The 15,317-nt window shown below is 39.5% G+C and overlaps 1 pseudogene; it reads right to left on the bottom strand.

Moving 5' to 3' along the window:
• Positions 1 to 10,240: 10,240 nt before the first annotated feature.
• LOC109760376 (ricin B-like lectin R40G2) lies at positions 10,241 to 14,910 on the bottom strand (annotated as a pseudogene).
• Positions 14,911 to 15,317: the final 407 nt, after the last annotated feature.

The raw sequence follows: 15,317 nt of genomic DNA on the forward strand, positions 1-15,317 counted from the left end.
TGGTACCTGTAATTTGAGTTTGTGGCCTTGTATAAGGGAATGGAGGGAGTAGAGAAAGATACTGAAAAAACATGCCTGATGAGAAAGAGGACATTACAAACGTTAGGTGTGGATCAACTTGCCTCCATACTATATACGATAGATATTGTTGATATGTTTTCTTTTGCTGGGTTATATTGTTGATAAGATGATAGCTAGTATATTTTATAAGCTATATACAAGGAAATGTCCACATGCGTTGGTTGCGTATGGTCGCATGTCTTTGATTATTATCCATGTGATGTTGCCTCCTTGTTTCAGAAAAGAATGTATTTCCTTAGTCCATAAGTAAATGCCCGCATGATCGGCACTAAGCCGGACATAGTTGCTTGTTTCAAGGAAAATATGCTTTGTGAGTCAATTAAGAGGTCACATGTCATGGTACATTTGTTAGCGTGCAATGTCATTATTTAGTCAATCACATCAAGGGAAGACAAAACAAACAATTCAGAGAGATACATGGATATATTGCTATAACTCAGATCCAGATGCCTAAATGCAATGCCATTAATTACTCAATCACATCATCACACTTTCGCTTCAAGCACCAGCTCTACATTTTGACAACACATTAGCAGGAGAATGAGCAGGACCCGCTTCTACTCCTCCTGCTCTTGTGTCACTCTACTTTCCGTCTCGCTTTTTTTTGAAAAGAAGGATATACCCCGGCCTCTGCATCTGGACGATGCATGCAGTCAGTTTATTAATTATTCACAAAGACCATACAAAGTAATACTCCCTCTGTTTCTAAATATAGGGTGTATTGTTTTTGGCGCGGAAATTAAAGAACGCACATGGAGGGAAAACTTCACATGTTTTGGACAAGATTACACCTGACTAACTGACATGAGAAAATAGAGGAGCTTGCCTGATATAAGGAAATGTAATGAAATCCCTAAAAAATTATCCAAACGAGTGGTGTAACGCAATACATCTTATATTTCAGATTTTTTCTCAAATATCTATACACCTTATATCAGTACATCTCAAGCCACCATCTGCTACTCCTATCCTATTGATGAAGGTGTGCCGATAGTCCCAACCTAATACCAAACAGACATTGCACCAAAGCCTAACATATAAAGCCGGATTCCCTAGCCCAGCCACATGCCAAGACTGGGTCACACCGGTCTGGCACACTCTTAGAGGTTGTCGTCGCCACCTTCCACCGGTCCATGTCTAGAGCGGGAACAGACGCATCGACCTTGCCTGGCCTACCGTCAACGCCACTACGACGCCAGACAACTCCACCATCCTGCACGTATCTGTCCACACGCACCCGTCCCCGAACCTCCGCAGCGCCATGCCACCGAGATCCGCCGTCAGTCTAGCGGTAGATGTAACACCGCACCTCCTTTTGTCCCCTCCAGCCAGCACTTGCTCCAAAACAATGCCCCCAGGAGGGACAACGACATCGAAGGTGCCATCATCCTCCGATCCGGTAGACCCAAATCTAGGGTTTCCCCCAGAGCATCACGAGTGGGGTGTCACGACCTGCAACAACTATGCCTCGAGAAGGGAACAATGTCACAGACACCGCCAGCATCCGCCATAACCGTAGTCGGTGCGATTTTCACCTGGAGCCGCGTCTCCCTGATCTTGCAAGTGGGTGGAGCCGAACCGAGCCTCACCATGGAGACGAGGGCTGCCATCGGCACGCCTGCAGGGAGCCTACAACCGCCCCTCATCGATCATCCTCGCGCCAGCAGCCGGCCAAGGCCATACCATGACAGATCTAGGCAGGGCGCCAGATCCGCAGCCATCGTTACCACCCGTCTACAGGCAGCCACCCCATCGCTGAATGGAGCGCCGCCACCGCCACCACCCATTCTCAGGTCACCGTCGGCCATGGAGGCTCTCCATCTATAATAAAGACGATATAAAGCTAAAATTAATCTATTATAAAGTTTTACAACAGAGATAATTCTAAAGTTATTTATGGAATGAGAGAGCACCAACAATTACATGCCTGACTAGAAACTCTAGGACATATATATACTCACGCTTGAAGATGCAGTTTTTTTGCTTCAAGTAAAATTGATATTGTACCATAAAAGTAATATTTGAGGATAAACCAAGAAATATCAAACAGTTGAGAGATTTTTGACTGGTATTTTTTTTGAAATAATAAGTTTAACACATATTCGAATACAGGACTACTTTTAGATGTAGTATACTTGATATCTTCATGCTACCTCCGACTCAACATGCAAGTCTTTTAGCATTTTTACAAGTACAACAACCTTCTATGGTTTACCATATGAAAAAAAACTCAATATTTGGGGTCGTGCGTTGAAATTCTCATGTTTGAAATTCCTTTATTTATCTTGGATAAGGACTAAATATGGACTCAATAACACAAATACATGTTTCGAACCCCATTTTGCCAATTTTCCACTCAATTGCAGTTCATTTTTTACTATATTAAAAAATGCCTAGAAATGCACTTAATTACATAAATATAGCAAACAGGCCAAAAGATGCCCATTTTTAACATGGATCATGTAATGGTGTATCTTGAGTATAAACAAAATTTTATGGCCGGTGGTTCAATCAGCGTTCGCATCGCCTTTGAACCTCCCCGTTCCATGTCAAAACCATGATTCTTGCCCAGAGATAGTCCAGTTTTGAAGCAGTGTACGTCACAACTTTTGAAAAGGCTTCTTTAATTTTAAACACGACCACTAGGTGTCATATGAGGCCACCATACCAAGTTGTTTTTGGATTTTGTTTGCATTTTCCAACACTAAAAAAACAACAAACTCCATGTTTCGGTGTCGTGTCTGGCACCCTCGTGTTTGCAATTAATTTAATATTTTTTGGATAAGGTCTATCAATGGACTCACTAACACAAATATTATTTTTCGACAAAATTTACCTATTTATTGTGCACTTGTAGTTTACTTATTATATTCACTAATTGATTAGAAATGCACTCAATAACATAATATAGCAAAAGACCCCAAAGATACAAAATTTTGGTATGGCTCAAGTTATTGTGGATCCTAAGTTTAGAAGAAAAAATCATTGCTAGCGATTGAACCAACAGTCACATCGCCTTCAAACCTAACACGTTCTCCCCCGAAACCATATTTCTTCCATGGAGATGGTCCAGCCTCTAAGAAGTGTATATCATACGTTTTGTGAAACCAGATCTAATTTTGACCTATACCTATGGGTGTCATAAGAGTGCACCATACCGAGTTATATGTTTTGGGACTTTGTTTGCATTTTTTGAATTTAAAAACCAACAAACTCCATGTTTGCGGTCGTGTCTTGGCACCCCATATTTGAAGTTGTGTTCCTTTTCTTCGATAATGCATAAACATGGAAGCACTAACACAAATATGTTTTTTCAACCCCTTTTGCCAAGGTTTACACACACTTGCAATTGAAATCGGTATTATATTCACTAAATGCCTAGAAATGCAATCTTAAATGTAGAAAACATACCCCAAAGATGCCAAATTTGGAAATGGGTCATGTAATGGTGTATCTTGTTTGTGTAAAAATAATTCAAGGCCAAAGGATGAAGCAGTTGTCACATCACCTTTGAATGATATCTGTTTCCTCTTCAAACCTTGATTATACCTTGGAGACTGTTTGGTTTCAGAGCAATGTACGTCACAACTATCGGAAGCCTTCTCAAAATTGTACCATGTTGTCTAGGTGTCACATGAGGGCACCATGAAAAGTTTCATGCTTTTCAGATTTTTTTGTTTTCAAAATTAAAAATTAATAAACTCCATGTTTGGGGTGGAGTCTTGACACCATCATGTTTAAAATTCCTGTCCTTTTATTGGATAAGGCCTAACCATCCACTGAAGAACATAAATATGATTTTCAACACAATTTTGCTAGCTTTTCATGACGTTGTAGTTCAACATTTAATTATGTACACTAAATGCCTAATAATGTGTTTCATAGCTTAATGTAGCAAACTGACCCCGCAACATGCCAAAATTTTTCATGTATGGTACTGTTGTATCTTGAGTGTTGGAAAATTTCAAGGCTATCCGGTGAAGTTTGGTTTTCAAAATCCAAATGAATACATGCATGTAATTGTTTTTTTATTTGTATGCTAGTATCTTATAAAAAACACTTGGCAAAAACCTATTTGCTGAGTGCTTTCTGTTAATTTGCCAAGTGACTCAACAAAGTTTCGGTTTCCCGAGTACGTTGGTTTTCCCAATAGACCGTGAAACACACAACACAGCAAACATACTGACAATCAGCATATAACATATTTTCTGTAGGTTCCTCAAGCAACATCTTCAAGACTACATATTGAAGAGATATTTCGACTAAAAACAGGGTATATGCGAAGCTCATGCAGTAAGACATTTCACCGTCCGCAGAGTATGTGTGCCCAGGTTCGGGTCAGATAGGTCTAAGGGGAAAGTACACCAGAGCTTAGGTAGCTTATCACACTGGACGTAACGTATACAAATTTCTGTTTGTTGTTTTTCGCTGGAATCGATTGTATCGAAGACTTTGGATCCATGTTAGCAGTTGTGGATCGCTTAAGCATTAAGGCATCCAACAGATCTGTACTTGTATTATTTTACTTTTGTACAGTAGTAATTTAATATCCCTTCCAGCAAGACATCTGAACAATTGTGTATTTTACTTTCTTAACGACTGTAACCTAACAAACTGGGCAAATGGTGATCAACATGATTCCATGTGCGTATGACGTGAAAAGTAGTTTTCCATATCATGGTACAAGTCGATTTTGAATCTCAAACAATCTTACCATTTACTCTCCCGCCCTATGTTTCTTCATAATAAATAAATAAATATCGATTATAAGAAATGTGCCAACACTGCACTAGAAATCGATGAGTTCAGATGTACTTTCCACCACATTAGCATAATTATGCATATAGTGTGTAGTTCACCCTATGAACACTTAATTCAAAACTTGATTTTCTTAATTAGGGAATAACTCATGCATGTTGTATTTTTTACTTAGCATTTCATCAACAAAGATAAACTGTTCAGCAAAAGCATCAAACGTTGATTATACGTACATTCCTCACATACTGAAATTGATTTAATTGGGCCATTCTATCACGGTGCTGTCTTGCCTAATGCTTCAATACAATCTAGTGACTTGTTATTTGATGTCACATCCACTTAAATAGGTTCTCAAGATGGCATCTCCAACGCGGATCCTCAAATCGCTCGTATCTGTCCAGATTCTACAAGCCATCCAATGTCGTCCCCTATCGGTCCGTGGAGCAGTCGGGAATACCTTTTGCCACAAACCGGAGCCAAACCATTGGGGGCGGGGGGTGCGGGAGTCCGAGATCTGGCCACGAGCCACATAGGACTCCGACACCTATGGCCCACTTAAAGCAAAGGAGGAGCCCACACTCATGTAGCTGGTCGCACCGTTCCGTGGCAAAATCCTCCACTCCCCCCATCCCGCCGCTCTTCACCCAACTCTAGTCTTTTTTTGCCGCCACCGACGCAGGGACCTATATGAGAACCTGCCAGAGATGGCGGTGGTGGAGGATCCGGCGGTCACGCTTACCTGGAAGATCGACCAGAAGACATGGCAAAATTGCCGCCTAAAAATTAAAGCCGCAAAGGAGGCGCCGCTCAGGAAAAAAAACTATGATACTTGGCAGGGGAGAGGAAGACTGTATTTCCCTGCTCGTGATTTTAGTATGCATATTCCGTAGTCAACTGAAGGGGGACTATGCAGCTTATGATTCATGTGTATTGTACACATTCATATTTTGTTTGTGGCCTCTCAATCCATTTTAATTTACGCAAGCAAGCTCTTGAGAAGTTGACTCAAGATGTGAAGGTGACAAGGGGGAGGAAGAGAAAAGGGAAGGATCAAGAAGAAGTTCTTGCTAAGAAAAAAATACCAGCTGCGTGCCAAGTCCTGGAAGGCTACGACTGTTGGAGTGCATGATAGTGAAAGAGATAAATTAGGAAAATTATATCTTTATAAGAGAGATTTATCTATGCTAGGGGTTTTGTCGTGAAAAAGATTTCCCTGCCATGTTCAAATCTGCTAGAGCTGTCACTAGGTTGTAAATATAATTACTCCTCTGCTTGACTGAGAGCCTTCACTTCATTCATTGCTGTCATATGTGGGTTGCCTCGATAATTTTCATTGAAACTTCAACTTTACTCGATGAAGTTTTGAAGCTAACATAAATAGAAGTAGTGTGAATTGTGTGTCTTGAGTGTGTATGGTGTCCTTATCCTACAATGAGCTACATGTAAATTGTTACAAAAGTTGAATGTGTAATATTTTTTCAGAATGAGCCATATATGTTTGAGGACGAGCCATATATGGGACTGGTTTTTGCTTTAACAAGACTTTTTCTGCCACAAAGGTTTCAGATAATTTTTGATTTTTTTCTTAACAGGAATCAGTCTCTTATTGGTACTTCACACACCATGATTTTAGGATAAGTCGGAAGAAATTAGAGAAGCAATCTTCATATTTTAACTCAAACATCACAACTTATCCTAATTTCTTCCAACTTACCCTAACTTTTTACAAATATAGAGCGGTAATAGTTCTCCGTGATAAACCCGGGACTGTTGATCCTGCAGGTCAGGGTGGCACAAGGGTATGATCGCAGATATAACAACATCAATGTGTGCACTAATCCTATCCATATGTGCACTAATCCTTTGAAACCATCTACAAATAGTTCAGTGGACACATCGCGCATTCAGACGTCAACCTGTCAATACAAAACTCGATACATCTACAATTTCAGCACTACACTATTGGGTTGCTACTTTCTACATCGTTCATCTGACATTACCACTAAATAGATGCTGCACTGCCTCTAACGTATAGTACAACACCTCTTTGTTTTCATGAGCTTCCAAACTCATCCCATTCCTGTGAACCATTCGTGCAGACTCGTAAACCACCGCCAGCCCCTTGTGCAGGGAGACCACTGCCAGCCCCTTGTTCACACTATGCCGTCGGTTTGTGAGCCAGCCCTCACCATGCCTTTTAGCCTCGTCCTTTGTGCGCCACCACAGCCCCCGTGCGCCGCCACAGCCCTTCTGGCACCGGCCATCGTTGGATCCAAGTGGCATGGGCCTCCACGACCTGCCCCGTCACTGGATCTAGGCATCCCTGATCACACCATTTTTTGAACCAATTTCTAATTTTAAGACACTAGTCATGAACCCGTGCTACTGCACGGGCTAGCAATTTCTTCAAATTTAGAACTGTACATAGAAAGTTTTAGAAGTATTGTTTTATTTAAACCTTGTAGAAATTCAACATACATAATATACTATGAATGCCTTTTACTACTTATTCTCATAGGGTATAATATATATTCCTTATTTCTTATTATGGACATACACAAAACATAGTGCATTATATTTTTTATATTTTGTAAATACAAATGTTTTCCTTTTAGATTATTATGCATATATCATCTCTGATGTTGGTCTCTAGTGGTTACTACTGGCATGGAAGATCGTTGCACTATAGATATTCGAAGGCATCCTTATTTTCAATGTTCCAACATTAAAATTTGGAGGTTTGGTTGAATATTGTTAAGCTCGGCCTGTAAGGTTCGAGAAATACAAACTTCTGTTGTCTTAAAAGTTCCCCAATATGACTTGAATCTCACCTACAATATTTTCAAAGTTTTATTTTTTAGTCCACGATATATAGCTTTATACATCTGAAGCCATTTCCTTTTTTTATTTTTTATTTATTTTGCGGAAAAACTTCCAATCTATTCATTTTCAATAATGGCAGTACAACGAATACCAGAAATAAAAATTACATCCAGATTCGTAGACCACCTAGTGACCACTACAAGCACCGAAGCGAGCCGAAGGCGCGCCGCCGTCATCGCACTTTTTTTATTAATAAAGTGCTCACGTCCATGTAATTTTGGGTCACTTGCACGATTTTGTAATTTTGAATATTTCATGTAATGTAGGATTATCTAATTATTATATATTTCTAACTTTTTAAAAAACTAATTAATGTATACTTTCAGAATACCGTGTGCATTTAATAAACATTTTTTATTATATATGTAAGCATGATTCATGGACGTGACTATCTGCACAACACATACCAATTGTGACTATATATGTATTATGTGATTGCCATGCAAAATAATTGAACTATGTGATTTTTGAATAAGAAAAAATAGTTTAGATATCCTTTTTTTTGACAATTAGAAAATAGTTTAGATACCTAGATGTACGCACACCCACACTGAAGTACTGTACAGTGTTTTTCTTTTCTTGGTATACTTTACCCAGATTTGTAAAGAAGAGAACGAACATAGTTACACTGATCCATGATATGCACATAGTATATTTCTTGCTGTGTCATGCATGCATAGAAAACTACATTAGTTTGCGTGCATCCTAGTTTTTTTATGGCATGCACGTATCCTAGTGTAACATGTATGGAATCTCCTGGGATGTTTCCTAGTGTAACACGTATGTACTATCATGGGCTTATTGCATCCTGAATTGCAAAATAATATGTACTTCTAAACATCATCGCATATAGTTCCCTGAATATAACTAAGATCTAATGGTCATTAGTAGATTATTTTCAGGATTAACATGGTGGCTCGATTGGTGCATTAGTAGGTAATTTTCAGGATTAACATGGTGGCTCGATTGGTGCCTCTGATAACTATATATAAGATGCAATGCATTTCTAGCTATATATCGAATAATATTCAGTTTGAACTATATGTATATAAAAAGTGAGTTATAAACTCGAGAAAATCCATTATCTACTTCTATATATATAAAGAGACCGTAAGAAAATATATAGTCGCCGTAAAAAATATTTTATGTTATGTAAAATTACAAACGTGAAAACATAGTGTAAAATATACATAAACTCCAAATTTTCTTGTCTTATGATCTATATTTTTATTTTTTATACCAAATTTTACGTAGTGAATCAATAGGAATGTAACTATTTGAATTCCAAATGTAATTTAATTATGAAGTGATCATAAGATTACCTCGGGTGAAGAATAACTTATTCTGCACCCTGGGTGATGAATAGCATCACTATATATATATATATATATATATATATATATATATATATATATATATATATATATATATATATATATATATATATATATATATATATATATATACCTAGAAAAACAAATTCAAAATTCAAAATTTTGTATTGAAATTAAAATGTACACATCTTTATATTGCTTTTGGAAAACACTCGGTAATGACCCTCTTTTCCGAGTTTAACACTTGGCAAAGCACATTTTTGCGGAGTTTCCTTTTTTATGAGTGTTTTGTCCGGGACACACGACAAATGCCTTGTTTTCCAAGTGTCAGATGAAATTTACTCGATAAACAAGGTTTTTCCCATAGTGTGCACACGAATTGTCTCGATTCTTAGTTTCCTTTTTCTCTCTTAACCTCTGGTTGTTATGGTCGCCTCAAGCCCAGTTGTAATATGTAATTTTGTACATACTCTTTATTTTCTCCCTTAAAATAAAACTAGTAGGGGTAGCCACCCATTTGTGCAGCTAGATGTTTTTTCATGTTCTTATATTTGGCACACTAGAGTTGTCATGGTATTCTGGTTCACTTATAATTTAGACTTTATATATGTATAAACCCGGCTTCCTTTACAAGTTCCCTAATACAAATGGTTGAAATGTTTCCACATTTCTTACTTTTATTGTTGGAGGGGTGATGGACGCTTGAACAACCAAAAGTGGTCAACCAGTGTGATCATTACATTGTAGTCGCTTGCTTGCGGTCAGACATATGTGACTTCCGTCATAAGGCACAACAGATGTGCGGTCAACCATGGTGAGCAGGCAAACATGTCCAGTTGTTTGTCAAGTGCTGAAAACTATGCTCAGTGATAGGCCTTTACCGAGCACTAGGTTTGCGCTGGCTTCTTTGCCGAGTGCCGACAAAATACACTCGGCAAACTGGTCGTTTCCGATAGTGTGCAATCGTATATACACTTTTTTGGGTCATGATTCTGAAATGTTAATTCATATTTTTTTCATCATGTTCAAGAAAACAATGGTGGACATCTCCAAGAATTTGTGAATAAATTTAACAAAAAAGGTTTGATATATGGATTTATGAGTTCATGCATTTTTTCCTTTACTACTAGTCTAAAAATGTGAAGCGGCACACCCATTCCGTATACTACTCTGAATTGTTGTTGTGAACGAGAAATGCATAAGGCTGGCTGAAGAATATAACCACTACACTATGTTGGGGATCCTCCACTAAAAAGGGAAGGGACGGCAGAATTATAAATAAGGAAAGATGGGACGTATGTTGTGAAATTCCAACATAGATCTCCAATAAATGAAACGACTAAGATTGACCGGGATGCAACAAAAGAAAACAACGGAAATGAACTGACCAAACATGGATCTAGAAAAGTGACCCACAAGAAACTAGCAAGTAGCTAGAATCAAACTCTTTTGCCTAATCAAGCATGTAATTTTTGTCCAGTTGGAAAAACTGCATTCAAGTCTTGATTGACACCATTACTCAAGACCTTGTTTATTCCCGGCTCCACGCTTAGAGATGGAAAACCCCAATTTAGTGTCTTGCCCGAACCCCTCTCTGCAAATGCAGGGAAAATAATAGGGATTAGATTACTGGAGAAACTGGGTTCATCCCCTGCATGACAGGAAATTAAGTCTAGCTAACTAGACCGGACAACATAAATTTTATTTTATTTCAAACGGTTCAAGTTTGACCTAATTTGCACACAATAAAATCAGCACCTAAAATACCAAATCAACTAGCGGGGTAACCCATGCATTTGCGCGGCTAGGATCAATACATAATGTTTTGTCTTGATGATGTTACAAAAGTCAGTTCATACTATTTTACTTGTAATTATATTCTCTTGAAGCTATTTTTGTTCTCGTGATTAATTATCAATGAGAAATATGTCTTGCAGAAATATGATTGCATTTTGATATAAATCTACTGATGATCGTTTAGTGTTTTTGGCAAGGCCGATGATGAAAATTGATGTTATTTGAGTTTGTGACCTACCATGTGAAAGCATTTACTTTCATATTGATCTCTAACCTCCCTCCTCCACTCCACCTCGCATGCAGTGAATTGCAAATCATATACAAGCTCCTATTCAACTGGACTTACTGCTCTAGACTTTTACGGTTTCCCCTTTATTCCAATCCAAATTTGTATTTTTATATGCCTAAAATTGATTTAAGGATCCATGGACCCACCATATACTTAATAAGGCACATTATCCAGTTTATGTGGATGAATATGCTCGTTCGTGCACATTGTGGCATGTTGGAATTGATCTTCTATTTTGCTTGCTCATATTGTTCATCGAATGTACACATCTTATAACATTTTATCCTTTCTAGTTAAGCCTGTCTCTATTTCTCCCTAATAATCATGAAATTCGCTAGTTACCATTGATTCATCCATACCTTTGTTCGTCTTTGTTGTACTCTCGCGAGTGCATATAAATCTATTTTGTATTTTACATATTTATTATTGCTCTGAGTTGTTACTGTGTCATTAATTTGACATTCGAAACTATGGAAAACTTTCTAACAAAACTACAAATTGGAAAGAAATAAAAATGGAGTTGTTTCCAATCTAACTATTTGCCACAATGCCAAATTTATTTTAATATAGCACCAAGATATAGAAAAATAGCGCTTCTAATATATGCACACTCAGATATATGTTAGAGACAAAATTATGCATTTGATTTCCTTCTGTTGGTTGGCGTATAAAATTTGAGACATGGCCATCGGATATGGCCTTTTTTTTTGAGAAAACATATGGCCTCAATTGATACACACTTCTCATCTTTTGCCAAAAACATGTGCTAACTAAACTGATATGTGAATCTGAATTACGGATTTTGCCTTCGCGAACAACTAAAATCTTCTCGATAGAAAAAGATAAAACATATATGGGGTTGGAAAAAACCATATACCCATAATTCAGGTCCAAGATTTTTTTCGGAAGTAAGAAAAAACAAATTCTTGGGTCAAGTGAAATTTGAGAAGGCGGAAAGAGAAAAACGTATCTAGAGTTAGAGACCATCTATATACTTATATAGTGTGCCTAGAATTTTCAATAGTAAAGAGGGACATATTTGTAGATTCTAGAACATTTTAAAATAAATAGCACATGTAATTCTAGATGTGCTCTACAGGCATGAGTAATTTCATCATTATTAAATATATTTATTTCTAAATTAAAAAATAAAGATATTTGTGGATCTGTAGTTGTAAATAGTATCGTGCATTCTATCGATACATTTTTGCCTTTTTAGCTTATACTCCGTAGATAGATAAATATGACAAAATAATATGTTTATTTATAAAATTCTACCTACGTGTAATGAACAACCACTGGAAAATAAATTAGCAACTATATGTGTATACAGAATGACTATATGGTCTTTTACTTACCGACAAATTGAGCTTTTTCTTATTTTAAGAGCGCTTCAATTTAAACTGTACATTAGTTAATTCATATACATGCATGTGCTAGTTTTTTTAGGGCGCTTCTGATTAGTACTACGCGCTAGTATGCAGCCACTTTTTTTATTGTATGGCCTTCGGGGCTCATTAGGAAATTAAATCGGTAAAGGAAACCAGCACCGTGCGTGACAAAGACTCTTGGGTAACGTGCCTTGTGTTTTACATCCTGATCCGACATCGAAGCTTTAAGTCTATATACATTAGAAATATCTACGTGACAGTCCAATATATTGGTACATACATCTTTATATGTTACGTAATAACTTTTAGATCTCAGCCGTTATTTTTTTGATCGGATGATGTAAATATAATTAGCATATGTGGACGAACGTGATGGCTTGTTTGACTTCTGTTTTATGTATATAATAGATAGATAGATAGATATTTCAATACCAACCATAAAATCTATCTTGATGATATACCTTTTTTCGGCCAGTTTATTCATTTGCAATGAACGTTACATCATTCATGACTGTACTCAACAGGAACCTAGGGGATTCATTGACTCATGTACACGGTTCACCTAGAAAAAACATCATTTGTACAGCCGTATTAGCTTGCCTATGCCAAACCTCATATCTTACAAACTGAAAAAAAGGTTAACTTAAGAATAAATAGATCTGGCCTTGCATAAGTGGAAGGGGTGAGTAGTGAAAGGGATGCACTCACACCAGGGGAGAATCTTCGAGCGCTGGTTGTCGCCCTCGCACCATTCCCAGAGCACGATGGTGGTGCCGTCGTGCACGCCGCCATGGTCCTTGTCACCGTGGAAAGCGTCAAAGTTGAGGTAGATGTTGTTGACCATGCGGATACAGCGGAAGCCGTCGCCCACGTCCTTGCTCTCGGTCCACAACACCGACTCGTCCAGATACTCCGGATTGTAAGGCACCAGCTTCACCTGATCGATATGCACGCACCGACACATTGATATATATCAAGCTACTACTAGTGGTGTATAAAAAGCAAGAATGGTTGTTGCTTGTAAATTTGATTCATGTGCTAACCGGGTGGCTCTGTCCATGGGAGTGCTTGATGGCTTCACCGGTGACTTTGTTCACCAGGCAAACCCAGGGTGCCCTTCTTCGTCCATCATACTAGTGCTACGCCTCATGTCCTTGACCCAGTGCTATAGACATTTTTGGTTGGGGACACACACACAACATCGTCAAGTCAAGTCGCGCGTGCATTCAGGCAGAGGTGCAAGCAGATGTATAGAGATTGAAAAAATCCACCTGGAAGTCATCGGCCGGGTTAGCCGGTGCGAGGCATGCGGTGCCGTCCCTCACTGTGAGGTTGTACTCCTCGTTGGCTCGACACAGGATCCGCACGGTGGTCTCTGCGGACGGCGGAGGTGCCAGATAACCATACCTTTCAACACCAACACCGTAGGCATACCCGTACCCCGCACTTGGCTGCTGAGGGTAAGGCTGCTGGTATCCTGGGCCTGGCTGGTGGCCGTGGTGCCACTGACCTGCAGCAGGTGCCGGGTATGTCTCAGCACTGCAGTACCCAGCCCTAGTCTCCTGCACAGGCGGCTCTTGGATGCCGCAAGCCGGTGGTGGCGCGTCGGCCTCCGTGCCCAATGGCTGGATCTTCCAGCTCTGGTTCTTTCCCTTGCACGTTGCACCACTCCCATAACACCAGAGTGGTGCCGTCGCGCACCCCGCCGTGGTCCTTGTCGCCGTGGAAAGCATCGAAGTTGAGGTCGATGTTGCTGGCCATGCGGATGCACCGGTAGCCCTTGCCGACGTCCTCGCTCTCCGTCCACATCAGCGACTCATTCCTGTACTCTTGGTTGTACGGCACCAGCTCCACCTGCAAAAACATATATCCATCCGTCGATGCACAACGGCGCAGTAGCAAGCAGATTATTGTACTCTACATGGTTGTGTTGGCTACTACATAGTGCATGCTCGTGAAGCAAAGGAAATGAAGCAGGAAGCCTACGGGGTGGGACTGGCCGAGCGAGTGCTTGATGGCGAGCCCGGTGGCCTTGTTCACCAGCGTGAACGCCGGCTGCCCTTCCTCGTCCTTGACGCTGCCGCTGTGCCTCGTGTCCTTGTACCAGTGCTGCGCACATCGATCCAATCTGTTATGTACTAGTATTATGTATAGCAAATCAAATGAAGGAGCATGATTGGCAAGGCGCGCATGCCTGGTGCTCATCGCCGTCGTCTTCTCCCACGAGGACGACAGCGTCGTCACGGACCGTGAGGGAGAACCCCTCGTCGGCGCGGCAGAAGATCTTGAACCAGGTGCGCTCGAGGATAGGCGGTGAATGGTGTCCGAAGCCGAACATGTTTCCCCAAGCTCTCAACTGAGGCGTATCAACAAAATGAACAAATGGAATTGATGTGTGCAATCTATGCAGGTATGCACTCTCCTTCAGGATTTATAGGATCTCCCAAACCAATGCCTGAGTCCGCACGCGCTCCACATCCATGCTCCCATCCTCCGTTCCACAACGTAGTGCCTATAGTTTTTTAAGTCAAACTTTATTAACTTTAATCAAGTTTATACATAAAAATATACACATCTAGATTACGGAATACACATCGTTAGATAAATCAAACTTCACAAGACGTAGATTATATATATTTTGTATTGCAGATATAAATAGTTTTGTCTATTAATGAGACTCGGAGTTCTTCTCTTACACCAAGTTTCGTAGACTCAACATTCACTAGTACTACCTCCGTCCAGAAATTCTTATCGGAGAAATAGGTAAAATTAGATTTATCTAAA

The sequence above is a fragment of the Aegilops tauschii genome, chromosome 2, assembly GCF_002575655.3.
Source record: "Aegilops tauschii subsp. strangulata cultivar AL8/78 chromosome 2, Aet v6.0, whole genome shotgun sequence".
Taxonomy (NCBI): Eukaryota; Viridiplantae; Streptophyta; class Magnoliopsida; order Poales; family Poaceae; genus Aegilops; species Aegilops tauschii.